The following is a 15,697-nucleotide window of genomic DNA, read 5'->3' as shown; positions in this document are numbered from 1 at the left end:
CCCTTTGGGGTAATATGCGGGTGACGGACTCTTCAGAGTCAAATTAGAGGAGACGAAACCCTGACAAGGGCAAATGATGAGAGCCTACAGACAACAAATGATGTGTTAGTTTCCCACCTTATGTGCTTATGTGTTTCATGCTAGTTAAATGGTGGGTATATGATAATTAATTGTGTAGTTGACGAATGATGTCAAATGATGCAGGTGACGAATGATGTTCTATTATATAAGTGTTGAATGATGTTAAATCATGTAGTTGACGAACGACGTTAAGTTACAATTGAGTTTTATGACATTAATTGTTATGTCCTAGGCACGGATCAGTTTGGTTAATCGTCATATGAATTAAGATGCATATTTGGTCGTCCTTTGATGTTTAAGTGATTTATCCAAATCGGAAAGGATACTTGTAGGATGATTAGACCTAGGATACGGGTGGAGTTTGGGTGGTTGTTTTGGGTTACGGGTTGGACTCGTTAAATTTTAAAATGTTGTTAACGTATTTTAATAAACATTGGTGATTTTACAATAATGGTTTTTGATTTTTTTTTCAAATAAAGCATTTTGGATGAGTTTTAGATGTTGTAACTTAAACTGTTAGAACTCACTCAGCATGCTGATTTTTGTATGTTTGTTAGATAGTTCTGCAGGTGTGTGATTCAAGTCGGTGTTGCTCTTGGCTAGCGGATGAGATTACTCGTATACGGTGGAAGGCATTCGATTATTAAACACTAAATAACATTTTGTGTTTTAATTAATTATGTACTGTTTTAATTAAAATTTTCCGCTGCGTATTTTAATAAAGTTTTATTTTTAAACAGTACACTATAATGTGACCTCACTGTTGGGTACCCGTTTTGGGGGCCTTACAAGATGAGACAATTGGAAGATTGAAAGCCTATGAAGAGAGGATCAATCTGGTTGATGAAAACTCGGTAGACAATCAAGAGAAACTTATGTTTACACGACGCGACAAGAACAATGGTCCTGGAAGGCATTTTGGAAACCGTGAACAAGGAAGATTCAATTCATCACAAGGCAAGTGGCGTGATGAAAAGTTTAGGCAAGATGAAAGAGGCGGTATCTCGCATGATAATTCCAGGACTAACAAGGATGAAGGTTATGATAGGAAGAATAGAAACACTAGAGATCAAAATCGTTTCAAGAAAGATATGAGAGAAGTGAAGTGCTACAATTGCCATGAGTTTGGACATTATGCCTCGTAGTGCCCGAAAGCAAAACAAGCATAGGAGAATCACACTTGTTAGAAGAGGACGAGGAACCAACACTCTTGATGGCAATTAAAGAAGAACTAAAATGGAGGAATTTAGTCATTGAAAGGAATGATGTTCTTGAAGAAGAAAGTTTAGAAACAGGAAAAAACATGAAGAAAGAATTAGAATCTTGGAAGTTGGATATGCTCCAGGATTTTGAAATAAAGAAACAAGAGTTCAAGACTAAGATAAGAAACAGAAAAATAGAGTTTGAAAGGCAGATGCATGAAAGGGAGAATTCAATTGCAAATTAGATAAACTTTGAGATTGAAAAGTTGAAGTAAAAATTCATATAGTTAGGGACAGACAAGAGATGCAAGGGATGTGAGGAGATATCATCCAAGAGCGTACTATCACCAGAAAACAAGATTGTCAAAGATGACAAATCAAATTGCAAGGAGAGGAAACAAGAAGTTGTTCGTGATTTACCATTCAAAGACGAACCTGATAAAGACATAGAAGATGGCGTACACGTGGTAAGAGATTATGATATTCAAACAACATGTGAAGACATCAAGGACTTTGCTCATGTTCAAGACAAAGTTCGTGTTGCAATTGCTTAAGAATCAGATCTAGAAGCCAAGCAAGTGAAGGGTAGAAAACCGAAGTTTAAAGACATAGATTTTATACAAGTTCGTGATAAAGATGAAAAAACACGTGACGACGCTCAAGACAAGAAGAAGAATCAAAGCGCAAAGAAAGAAGATCAAGTTGAAGATGAAGACTTGATTCTCTTGGAGAATGAAGATGCTGAAGCATGAAGATGTTGAAGGCATGGATTAAGAAATTAGGGGCTAGTATTGATATGTAATTCCTTAATCCATGCGGGTCAAAAGTAGCGGGTAGTTTATGTAAATAGTATATAATTAGTTTGTATTGTAAATAGATTAGTTTAATAAGTGCGAGGACCGGAAGCGATAAGGTGGAAGATTATAACCTACACTAAAGGGAATGGACGTAACGCAACTCTTCATTTGGCGGCAATCATCAGGTTTCACCAAGCATCATGTTGATTCACCAGAAGACACATCCTTTCATTCGCACCTCTTCATTTAGTATAAATAGGGTTAGGTTTTCAATTGTAATAACATACCCATACATTCACAATCATTATTCATTCAGAAATCAAAGGTACTAGTTTATTTCTATTGTTCTTTATCATTGTGTTAATCATCAAGAAGATTCTGGGCAACAATAGCAAGGATATTTGCCTAGTCATATTGCAGGTCTCTACATTGAATCAAACATCGACCGTATGCTTAATACAATTTTTTTTAAGAACGAAAGTAGATTACATGCTTGCACTACTACAAAAATAGCAAACGTGAAAGAAGCTTGCTACATACGAAAAACAGTTGCAATTATAGCATTAGGGACATTTGCAAAATTAGCGGTTGAAACAAAACCTCTCCTTGTTATGAATGTATCATTTATATTGTGACTCTCCACATACATAACTTATCTAACTCCTATCTCTTTAGTTCCTTTAATATTAATGTATGTACCTATATGTATAATGGCATTTGTGTATGGTGAAAATAGATCAATCAATAAGATTTACAATCTCATTTTCTTATTCTTCCCTTCATATTGCTAATAGGTTAGGTTGTTTCACAACACGTTATCAGCACGAACGGCTCAAAGGGCGATAGACCGATGCGTTTGAACTAATCGGGATAAGAGGCGGAGGACCGAGGCATGTTTTCCTTGAGGTTTTTGAGTCTTTGGAATCTACCGGAATCCATGGCCACCTTAATCCTTAAACAAGGTAAATTATTGAGAATTGTTTAACAGGTAATTTTGAAAAAAAAAATTAATAATTTTATTATATCATTAAAGTATCTAACTTGCATGATGATTGAATCTATGTCTTGTTTACTGGCTATGAATTATTATTTTATACCACTAATTTATTTTATTAGTTTGTGATAAAATAGTTTTTCAGTTATTTCAATAATGGTTGTTTGAAGTATTAAAATTGAATTCAATGTTATAATATTAAAATTTAAAACTGAAATATATTCTTAGCTTTGTCTACAAATTTGGTTTTGTTTAATGAATTATTCATTTTGATGCATATCAAAATAGATTATGATGCAATACGTGGTTTTTGTTATTATTATGACATGATAGCTAAATTATTTTGTTACTTGAAATACATTATTTATGATTCAACTTGACTAAATTTGAAAGTGTTATTAATTGGATTTATCTTAATAAAATAGAGAAAGAAATTTATGTTACCACTCCACGTCTCGTGTATTGATTCACAATTCGTATATATATGTTTTGGGGTGATGTCTGGCAACCAACGGCTGGGATTGATAATTGAAATAGAACAATAATTGAACAAATCTATAGGATAAAGAAGTGAATTCAAATATGATATTTCTATAGTGTGAAGCAAAATTTATTATAATATTCATATAATATTAAATAGGTTATTTGTGATGCAAACAATATCATAAACTAATTTGTTTGTACATTATGGTGGATTAATTATTAGTTTTTCTTGTATGCTTGAATATTCCAAAATGCAGGCATGATATTTAGAGATTCTCAGTTTGTTGTCTCTTCATGTTTTGATGGTGTCAAATTATTAACTTGAGAAGAATGAATGATTCACAAGTCAATATATCCACTTTTGCATTTATTTGATGATTATATGTCCTTAGGATTCTAAATTCTTTAACAAGTAATAAAAAAAAACCAGGGATTCCTTGTGTGATGAAAAGTCACAATTTTTGTCGACTATTGATATGAGATTTAATTTACATCAACATGACTATATAAAAAGTTTAGCTATGATTCTAAATTGATTTCATGATATCTTTTGTCTTATATCATGGAATATTAATATTTTAAAGGTTAACGTATTTAATGTTGAGAATATAAAGAATGGTCTTTAATGGGTTTTATTGGAAAATTATCACTATTTCAATTTTGTTTAATAACATTACAGTAAATATAACTTGTTTTACATGATAGCTATAATGTTAAAAGTTACATATTTTAATTTTGTTGTAAATAGGTGTCTATTGCAATTCTATATGCTTTATGGATGCTATTGAATATCTATATAAATATTACTTAATATTTACTTGTAACTGACAATAACATATCTTATTTTATAAAGTTTTATCATAATTGGTTTTATACGATGATATGTTATAAAAATCATATAATTTGATTTGATGTATAATTTGTATTCTATACGTTGTTATTTATTTATATAGCTACTATAATGTAGAACAATTAAACTAAAGTTGTGATTTGTTATGACTTTCATGAAAGAGTATATGAATATGTTTAGATATGACACCCGAAGTGTCATACTCATGTTAGATTGATGAATCTTATATTACTCGGATATATAATTACTTCTTAATTGATGTTATATATTTGGAAGGGAACATCAAAGTGGCCATAGTTGTGGTATATGATCACAAGTTATAAACACGATTGAATTGTGGCCAAGTTTTATATAAAAAGACACCTGAAGTGTCCAGCTCCTCAAAGCTTATTATGAACTTATCGAAGCTTGTAAGATTTTAAACCGATAAGTATAAATGTCTCGGTTATATAACTACATCTCAATTTATATCATGTGATGAGAAAAATATATATCATAATCCATTGAGCAAAACAATTTCCATCGTCAAATATCATTGATTGTTAAAGAATATATATAAAGTTTAGAAACAACAAGCATGAAAGTTCTGTGGTACTAATCCATTCCTTGATGTGAATGTGATGATATAATGATCAATTCAAGGTTATGATCATATACATAACTCAGAAAATTGTAATGATGCCACCATGAATGTTGTATGGATATAATTTATTCCTTGAATAGAATGTGATGATATAATAATTGGTGTAAAGATTGTAATCATGGTAATTGGGAAAATTGTTATGATGCTCATGTAATAAGATCAACCATGTTAATAACGAGATGACTATACAATGATCGTTATAAAGGTCGTAAGATATAAGATTGATAAATTTTATACGACTCATCTAGTTCTCAATTGATGGTAAGCAAAGAGAACATTATTTACAAGGAAAAATCGATTAAACTCTTTTCATTTGTTACACTTGAGACATATGCTCCTAAAGTAGCAATATCATTATAAGAGTCATGAAAAAATGAAATGATTTTATACTCATGTGACCGAGTAAATAATGAAAAACTATGAAGCTTGTTTTGGTTCTAACCCATTCGCAAAAGTGAATGTGATTATATATTAATCATTGTATATGTAATGATGGACCTAATTGAGAAACTTGTAATGATGAGAATGACTATAAGAATTGTAATGATGGTCATTTAAATAATGACAATGGACCACAAAAGTGGCAAACTAAGGAGTGATTGCATAACGTGATGGTTTGAACTTTGAAGTTGTAATATATTTTCTCGTATCATACGTTTTGTATTACATACGAGCAAGTAATACACATACGATCATAAACCACAAGTTTATGGATCATAATTATTTAATTAGTTGGCATGACCGGTTAGACCACACCGAGTCAATGATGATGTGAAACATAATGAAGAACTAGAAGATTCTTCAAGCTGATAATTAGCATGTATTGTTTTGCTCTCAAGGGAAATTTTATTATTGCTAAATAAAGGAGGGTGTGTATCCCTAAATATTTTGGAAGTGATTAAAGGATATGCATATCCCAACATGATACCATTTAGTGTTTTAAATCGATGCATCGTCTAAATGGTTATCAAATCCACAACCTGAAGTTTGTGTGATTGTGGCTTAGCTAATGTGATAGCAAGCATATTAATCCGGATTAGTATATTTATTTGATAATTGTGAATTTGATTCCCAAGTTATTAACGATCATTGGGATAAGTGTTATTGGGATCAATAAACGTCTACTATTGTTACAAAGCTAGTAATCATGAGATGAGCAAAAGTTCATTTAGGTACATGTAATTTTATATATAGTACCATCAATTCACATCAAGCCAATAAGTTATAGTTCTCCCCATACAGTTGGTTTTTGGTTAGGAACCAAATATGTCTCATCAACGATTTTGGTTGTGCGACATATATTGAAACTCATCCACCACACACCGCACAAAGATGGGACTTCTAAAAAGTTTGAGAATATGTTGGGTATAAATAATCGTCTATGATTAAATACTTAAAGCCATTAGTGAGAAATTCGTTTTTGGCTTATTGGTTTTCACTTTAGTGAATGAATGTTTCCAACATTAGGGGGAGATAACAAGCAGTTGGAAAGTGAAAAGTGAAATGAATTATCGTGTCATCTTGATCCTCAGACTATAAACTAGAAGTTTAAAGTATAATTTATTTACCAATATTAAAGAACAAATTTACCAGACAAGTTCACTGACCTAAATAGAGTGACTAAGTAAGTCACATAATCAACTGCTTATGCTCCAGTTATATTTGTGTCCAAGAGGACAACCACATATTTTGTAATGAGTTTATTGCACGCCTGAAGCGTGGTAGACTAGTCGATTCCAATAATAAAATTCCTCGAAAATTGGAGCAAGTAATTAAGATGGTCAAGTCGAGGTTATAGTAATAAGATCTAAAGACGAGACAATAGACATGATGGTTCAAGAAGAACCTCAGGTACCTTAAAATAAAGAGATCTCAATAAGTTGTATCATGTCTAACATATGTATGGAATCAAAATAAAAATCGACGTCGTTATACTTTTGTATATAATGTAGCGCTTAAAATGATTAAATGATAAGGATCAAGATTTAAGATCTGCCTATGAATGAATATCTAGAAATGATTGGCCAAAATAGAAAGACGCAAATAAGGCAGAGTTTAGTTCTCTAATGAACTGGAAAGTTTCTGGACCAACAGTCCATACAACTAAAGTTGTAAAATATGCTGGATACAAAAGTGTCTTTTACGCGAATCATGTGAAAATAAAATTAAGTGATATAAGTCAAAATTGGTGGCACAAGAATTTTCACAAATACCTATGATTGATTATGAGAAAACGTATTCTTCAGTGGTGGATGCATTGACTTTCCAATATCTTATTAGTCTGGTAATATATAAAAGAGAATTGACACGCGTCTTATGAAAGTTATGTATCACTTGATACTAAGTTATATAAAATAAGTTCTCGAGAATATTATGAGTATTATATAAATTCAGATCTGAATACATATACATGTTATATATGTTATTGAATTGAATATAATTGGAACTCCCCATGAGTATCCTAAAGCATTTGAGTGCTTAAGAGGTTAATTGAAACACCTTATGGATGTAACAATAATGCACCAATACTCCAATAAACATACCTAGAAAATGTGTACCGGGTTATTATGGAAACTCAATGTACACAGTGTACAAACATGGTACAATATGGATTTTGGAGATAAAAGCTAGTGTTTATGGCATTTTTGCATATGGTATAGATATCAATGTGTTAAATGCGAAAATTTATGTAGCAAAACTTCTAAAGAGTGAAAGCACATGCATATTTGGATAAAATGGAAAGAATTCCCTCATGGATTGATAATGCTAGAAGCTTTAATGATGTCAAAACCTCAAGAATGTATTGTATGAAGTTGACAAAATACGCATGGACTAAATAGTCGAAACGAGTGTTGTACAACTCGAGATATTCGCATAAAGAGGGATATAAGTTTGATTAAATTAGCCATGTTCTATGAACATTCTACTTTTAAAAGTTCACTATAATCGCAATTTACAGTAATGATGTCTAGGCATCATTGAGAGAAATTGTCGAGCTTTTAGAGGGAGAATTTTTGAATGACCTTGGCACGGTCTATTTATTACTCGAACTGCAGTTCGAGTATATATGTAATTATATTTTACTAATCCCTCAAGTACATCTAGAAGATGATGTTTGGATATTTTAGTATGGACATAGTTAAACCTTAAAGTATGTTAAAGGTTGTTAAGTCATTTGTTATAAGAAATGACTATTATCATCTCCTACCAAAGTAGAGATTCTCATTCTAGAAGTATCATCATTAAATGCATAAGTGCATTAATATGTTTTGCTAGCTATGTATGGTTATAATATCTTTTACTTGAGCTTATTGTCATGATATAAACTTTGTCAAGTAAAAAGACATTGGAATGAGTTCAAGGAAATATTTCAGGTATAAACGATATTTGATTATATTTTACTAACCCATCAAAAGAAGTTTTGTTAGTCTTGTAGATGCAGGAATGTAACAAAACACAGTCGTGCACATTAAGGGATCAAGCGACAAATCATTGGCTACAAAAGCTTTGTTCGACTTTCAAGCAAGATGGACACACGTCACTTAAAGGATACATGTTAAAATGAGGGGGAGACTTATTCAAGTTGCACTCTTTTTCCCTTAACTAAGTTTTGTCCCATTGGGTTTTCTTAGTAAGGTTTTTAATGAGGCAACATACCTGATCCAAAAGTATCAGGAGGAGAAAATACGCGCTGCACTCTTTTTCCCTTAGCTGAGGTTTTGTCCCACTGGGTTTTCCTAGCAAGGTTTTTAACGAGGCAGCATCACCAAGCGTATTAAAGGTATGTGGATAGTCAAGGAGGAGTGTTATGAATGTATCATTTATATTGTGACTCTCCACATACATAACTTATCTAACTTCTATCTCTTTAGTTCCTTTAATATTAATGTATGTGCCTATATGTATAATGGCATTTGTGTATGGTGAAAATAGATCAATCAATAAGATTTACAATCTCATTTTCTTATTCTTCCCTTCATATTGCTAATAGGTTAGGTTGTTTCACAACACTCCTAAATATAATGATCGAATCAAAATTCTTCTCAAAATTTGCATCAAATTTTATATTCTATAAACAATATAAAACGTAACCGTTGTGAAGATAAATGATGAATGATGATCGTCAGATCTTCTTAAAACTAAATCATAGCCCTTTAAACTCAGAAAAATAACCATAAATCTGGCACAAAAGGTAGTGCAATGTTATGAACTAGCCCAGTTCCAAGTCCTAACAACGAATGGACGAATATGACCATTGAGTGTCTTCTCCTTCCCATCTCAACTCTCAATATCTGACTTCTCATCTTCTTCTTTAATACTTACTTTCAATTCATCAATTGTAACTCTCCCCCTTAGCTGGTTTAAGGGAAAGCGGGTTTGTAGCAGGACAAGCTATAAGGAAAGCAGAATCAAAAAAGGTGGATAAACACGCTAAAGCATGTGCTGATAACCAACATGTATTTGTCCCCTTCGCCTTCGACACCTTTGGCTCCCTAGCTCCAGAAGCTATCCGTTTGTTGACTAGGGTCCACAAGGTTGTCCATAACAGTTGCTCATCAACAGGGGGGCAGGGGTTTGTCTTTAATAGGCTAGGGTTTGCTATTCAGAAAGGGGTAGCGGCGCAGCTTGTTGCTCGCTTACCTGCGCTATTGATGTAAAGTAATCAAATTTGAATTGTTGATTAGTTGTGAATTATCTATTCACAACAGCAACACGGACACAAACAAAAGGGGCAAGCGGGTGACGTGAATCAAGAATACATGATATATTAAATGAAACAGTTTATCATTTGAAATGTTAAAACATCTCAACGTACATCCAAGAAACTTTCAATAATATATTAATATCCTCTACATAATTATTAGTGAATGTTCTCTAGCAACTTAATTTCTTGATACGTTCAATACCGTTGTGTATGAAGAACGAAAGCATGATTCAGGCTAGTGCCCCGTGAGCAAATAGTATTAATGTAGTTTATTAATTACATTTTTGTGTTTACAAAACAAATTACTACAGACTTTGATAATTACTTGTTATTAAGTTCAAATATAAACAAACATACATGAAAATATATAACATGTTTATCCGTTTTCGCTTATTAATTAATTGAATTATTCATGAAAATATATAAAAGTGTTAAGATAATGCTAAAGTAAAAAATTTACCTAATACTCATTTTCACATACGTTTGTTCAACATTCGTGTAAGCATATATATAATTCGAATCTAAGTAATCAATCCATATGGTAAAACTATAACCAAAATTAAATGGCCTATTAGCTCAGTTGGTTAGAGCGTCGTGCTAATAACGCGAAGGTCGCAGGTTCGAGACCTGCATGGGCCATTGTAACTTATTTTTTCACATGCTTAGTTCAAAATTTTCATCTTACCCCCTCATGTTTTTGATCAAGTCCAATTTGGTTCTTGATGCTTGTTTATGCCTTCCGGAGAAGAAGAAGCCTCTTGTAAGATACCATACTTTTGGGAGATTTAACCGTTCAAGGAGTAGCCAGGCCCCGCGATCAGGCTTTGTCTTTAGGAACTAATTTGAACAATGTATTTTGGATATATTATACAACAAATTTTGGCATTGGATCGGGAGGGTCAGTCAATACTCGAAACACAGAAAGAACTGCAAGAACTAATAAACACATGTTCATGACCAAATATTAAAAGTTCACATTTGCTCAGACATGCATTAAACCCGTGGGTTCTTGGTCACTCTTTCTTGTCTTTTGATATGTGATTAATTAAAGATGTGCACTAGAAGTGTTTGCACTTCATAGCACCCCACTCATCAGGAATTGGGGAGAATCCAAAAGAGAGTGAAACTAGTGAACCTTGATATATGTGGTATGAAAAAATTGTTCTTCTAAATCCAACGGGAAGGGTTCGTGACAACAGCTCACCAAAGTAACCAAATAACCAATTTACAACCAAAAAAAAAATAGGTCTTAAAAGTATTAGATTGTATTATCAGACTACTATGAGCCCGTAGGCTTAGGTTTTTAGGGTTCCTTGTGATCTCATATATTGTAACCTAACCATTCAATAATATGTATTTCATCATCTTACATGCAGTCCACAACAATCCTCTAGCCACCAGATGAGACTAGTCTGTTGCCGCTTCTCCATGGAGCCGCTCCCCCTTGCTAGACTATGGTCCTCTAGCCACTTGTCGGCCTGTCGGCCCCCGTCGTTACATTGTTATAGGACTACGGTCCACCACAGTCGCGACGCCCATTGTCGTCGCCCACCTATGCCGTTGCAGGACTACGAGATCATTTAAATTTGTGAATTGTTAATTGTTGAAGATTATGGTTTGAAGAATGCAATTTTATGGATTTTTTTAAGAATTTGTGAACGAAAACGAAGACAATACTATTTTACAGTTTATTATTGTTCTTGTTTTTCGTTTTGATTGCGTCTGATTGCGGAGGTGTATTTGATTGTATTATCAAACTAGTCTGACCTTCTAGTTCCTTTTCTCTCTGATTGCGGGGGCAGGGGCGGAGTTCCAGAGTTTACTAATGAAAGGAAAGAAAAAGAAAATAAAAATATTTTCTGTTGCAGAGTTTTATTTAAGGAAGGAAAAAAAGGAAAATAAAACATGTCGTGTTCCCGAGTTTCATTTAAGGAAGGAAAAGAAATGAAGTGATAGGAAAGCTAGGCTAAATTCTTTAGTTTTTCTTTCCTTTCGATTTGGGAGGAAAGGGTGGGAAAGACATCTTTTTTTTTCCTTTCTCGTCCTTTCCTTTCTCACTTCTACTTTCTTTTCTTATCCCTCGTTAAGTTGACTCGGGAACAAAGCGTTAAGCTTGGCCCAAGGTGGGCGGGCGCACCCCCGGGAAAAAAAATTAGTGCTAAGTTCTGTCGAAATCCCGTCCGCACCCCTTGAAATTTTTTGTCCGCACCCCATGGAATTTTCTGTCCGCACCCCTTGGAATTTTTCGTCAGCACCCCTTAGGTAAAAAGTGTTATCAATTTATATTTTAAAATTTTTTAGTAAACTCTTATTTTTTTTAAAAAAAAAAACATTACCTAAATTATATACCTTTTAATACCTAAATAACTAAACCCAAATACCCAATACCTTTAACTAGCTCACTACTAAGTCTTAGCCTAATAAACAAACCCAACAAATCAACAATATTTCAAACTAAAATAAAATAAACAAGACCAAAACCCTTACATATTCTCTCACGCTCTCTATCCTCCTTGCACGCACGCCAGCGATCAGAACATCAACGACAACAGCAGCCGCATACCACCGTAATCAGTCATCATATCACTGCCGATCGAACACGGGTAAGTTTCTTTGTTATTTTTGATGATTTTTTGTTGATTTTTTTGATGATTTTTTGTTGATTTTTGGTGGGGTGGGATGGAACCGGTAGCCACCAGAAGTGATTTTTCGATGGCAGGAGACATGTGCTTCTTTTTGTTGTTAGTGATGATATTTGATTTTGTGGTGGGTTATATATTTATATTTTGTTAGTGATGATGATGATGATGATATTTTGTCTTTTTTGTGGTGGGTTATATACGATCAAGACCTGATGTTTGGGTTTTTTATTTTTATTTTTATTTTTTAATGGTGTATATGATGTTTAGATGATTTTTAGTGTGATTTACATTATGATTTCTAGGGCTTGAATACTTGATACATTATGTAATATGTTATGGAGCCATGAACTTATAGATCAATTTATTTGTGATAGCCGATAGGAACCATGAGTAGGGACGTTATGGCGCGATTTCTCAAGAGGAAAGTTGATACATCTTCCGAATTCATTGAGGTGGATTTTCAAAATCAAGAATTTGGGAACCGTTTTAACGAGGTAAATTTAGTTTGATGTTCTTTTGTTTTACATGACCCGACCCGACTCAAACCGACCTGATACGAACCAATTTTTTTTTACTTATATACCTTGGGGCCTAAAAATTTTAAAAATGTTCCGCACCCCCATGAAAAAATTCCTGGGTCCGCCACTATGCGGGGGTGTATTGGATTGTATTATCATACTAGGTTTATTAGTATGAGCCCACTAGCTTAGGTTTGTAGGATTCCATCTGATCTCTATATATTGTAACCTAACTATTCAATAATATCATTGAGTATTTCATCATCTTACAAAAAGTTCTCATTTATATTACAATAACTATCCTCTTCTAACTAAAATCATTTTTTTATTATAGCTTGTACTTAAATGGACATGTTGTATTATACTAAGGCCTTATTATTTTAGAATGTGTATGCATGTAGAATAATAATGTAAACCATGTTTTCATTGGGGTTTTGCAGAGGAAGGCTTGGTTTGATTTTGAACTTCCACCAAACCAAATTCGAAAATTTCGGTTATTGATGTATGCTAACCATTTGGTTTCGACTAATCGGTTTCAGTCAATTGGATTTTGGCATGGGTTCATGTTAACGGATGTGTTTGCTGCTGAGATCTTTTGAAGGGTTGCTTGTGGCATGCTGTTCCTCCTGGTCAATGAGTTAAGTTGCGAGTGATGTAGTGATTGGTGTTTTCAATTAGTGGTTTTAACCATGGTTTTTCGGTTACAGGTAGTGTCCATGATACGACTTCAGGAAGGTCAGCTTCGTGATTTAGCAGCTTCGCAACCAGTGAGTTCTAATGCCCTATTTCTTTACATTTTGGGCTAACATGCATGCGTTATGAGTTTTATAAACAATCAAGTCTTTACGAGACTACATCTGTTAATGTATATGTTAAGTCATTTTTATAATGGTCTCGTGTAAATATTGGGGGTTTGAGTCGTAGAATGTGAAGGGTTTTATTGGTCAGTCATCAGTCATGGGTTATATCACCTAGATATGACGAGTGTCGTCAGTTGGATAACACTGAGTGATGGAATCTAAGTATTGAAGTCATGTAGTTGTGATATGTCTAGACGTTGATGACGTGTCTGTAAGGCATAGTATCATGCATATTGCGGATAATTCAAGTGAGTTATGAGTGGAAGTCGTGTATGTTAGTACCTTGTCATGTACGTTTGTGCGTTTGAGAGTTGAGACTAAGTAGGTTCCATTAGGTAACACGCAAGGCCGGCTCAACCATTTTGGTGGCCTAAAGCGAAGTAAAATCTTGTGGCCTTTTTCCCAAAAAAAATGTATGTGATTGAAAGTTAAATTTGAAGGGCCCAAGTGTAATTATTTGAAAGATTGTGTTAAAATTTTAAAACAAGAAAAAAAATAGTGAACCAGGGATTCGTACCCAAGTCTCACCAATATCAATGTATACACAAAACCACTACACTACAACCATCAATCTGTTTACAATCCACACCCTAAATCTTTTATAAATGTACTGTGCTTTCATCAAATTGTGGAGGCCCTATAATTTTGGTGGCCCAAGGCCCAAGCCTCATTTGGCTTACCCTTGGGTCGGCACTGGTAACACGACTGGGTGGGTAGTTGTTTAGTGGAGTTCAGGGGGTGCTCCATAAAATTAGGATGTAAATGGGTTCCTAGGCTTTTGTGCATCTAGATAATTGTGTGCATGAGTGGTATTCCTTGTCTAGGGCATGGACAAATCTTAATCAAAGGCACTAGTCGTGTCGAGGTGACGATGTGCCTAGGGTGGTTGAGCACCCAATTTGAGTGGTCGAGCACTCAACTCTGAAGACAACTGCTGCCTCGAGGTGGCATTGCATCTAAGTAGGTAAACAATTATTGTGTCGAGGCGACAATGAGTTTACATATGCGGTCGATGTCTTTTGACGGAGAAGGTACGTTGGTCACGTCCTTATGATGTGGTTGAATTGTTGTGTATTTATTGATGTGGCTAGTTTGGTGTTTTAACTCTGGGACGTGTTATAGTGTCTTAAATGGTGTTATGTGCAAGTTTTAGCTATGCAGCAGGTGCATAGGGTCATATGGAGTTCTTAGGGGCGAGCCCTAAGTTAGAGAACGGGTCAATCTAGGTATATTTTACTGATTTGATCGGTTTGGGTGACAAACTTGGGTGTCAAGTCGTGCGTTGGTGATTTGGTTTGGTTTGGTCTAGCATATTTTTAATATGGTTTCGGAGTCTTTATAAAATTTTGAGTGAAAGAACCATCAAATTGTTTTAATATGAAAGTGTCACACACGACTCTTAGATTAATCCAATTTTGTTCTAAGTCCTGAACAGTAGATTAGCAATGAAGTATGTCTCAGTGACAAGTACTTCAATCACATATTGAATTGATACTCATGTTTGCCTCAGGCACCATTCTTTACCCACAGGCCACAACATTCTATGATAGTTTGGTATCTATGTTGTTTATCCCCTATATATAAAAATCTCGGTTAAAAAGGCTGAAACTGAAGATATAGTGAACATAGAAAAAGTGTTTGGATTACAACCAAGGGTAAGCAAAATACATAATTAATCGATGACGCAGAGCGGAAACATGTAAATAATAAAAAGAGATTTTTTTTAAAAAAGTTGTAATTAATGACTAAAAAACGATGCATGAGGTGCCTTTTTTAAGGAAGTGTTAAAATTGGTAGGTCTGCCAAATTTTTAAAATTTCAAACTAAAAAGGAAATAATGAAACTAAAGATTCTTCAACTGTAAATCAAGTTACCCCGTTTAAAGTTTGAGCCTTTTATGTTCTGTTTCTCTTTCTTAAGCT

At 33.8% G+C, this 15,697-nt stretch overlaps 1 non-coding gene across 1 annotated transcript; it reads left to right on the top strand.

The window, feature by feature from the left end:
- The first annotated feature begins 10,320 nt into the window (after positions 1-10,320).
- TRNAI-AAU lies at positions 10,321-10,394 on the top strand. Its single transcript has one exon. It is a non-coding gene; the product is annotated as a tRNA-Ile (tRNA).
- The last annotated feature ends 5,303 nt before the right edge of the window (positions 10,395-15,697 follow it).

Source organism: Helianthus annuus, chromosome 16, assembly GCF_002127325.2.
Source record: "Helianthus annuus cultivar XRQ/B chromosome 16, HanXRQr2.0-SUNRISE, whole genome shotgun sequence".
Classification (NCBI taxonomy): Eukaryota; Viridiplantae; Streptophyta; class Magnoliopsida; order Asterales; family Asteraceae; genus Helianthus; species Helianthus annuus.
The sequence above is the reverse complement of the archived record's forward strand: the minus strand, read 5'-3'. Positions and strand labels throughout refer to the sequence as shown.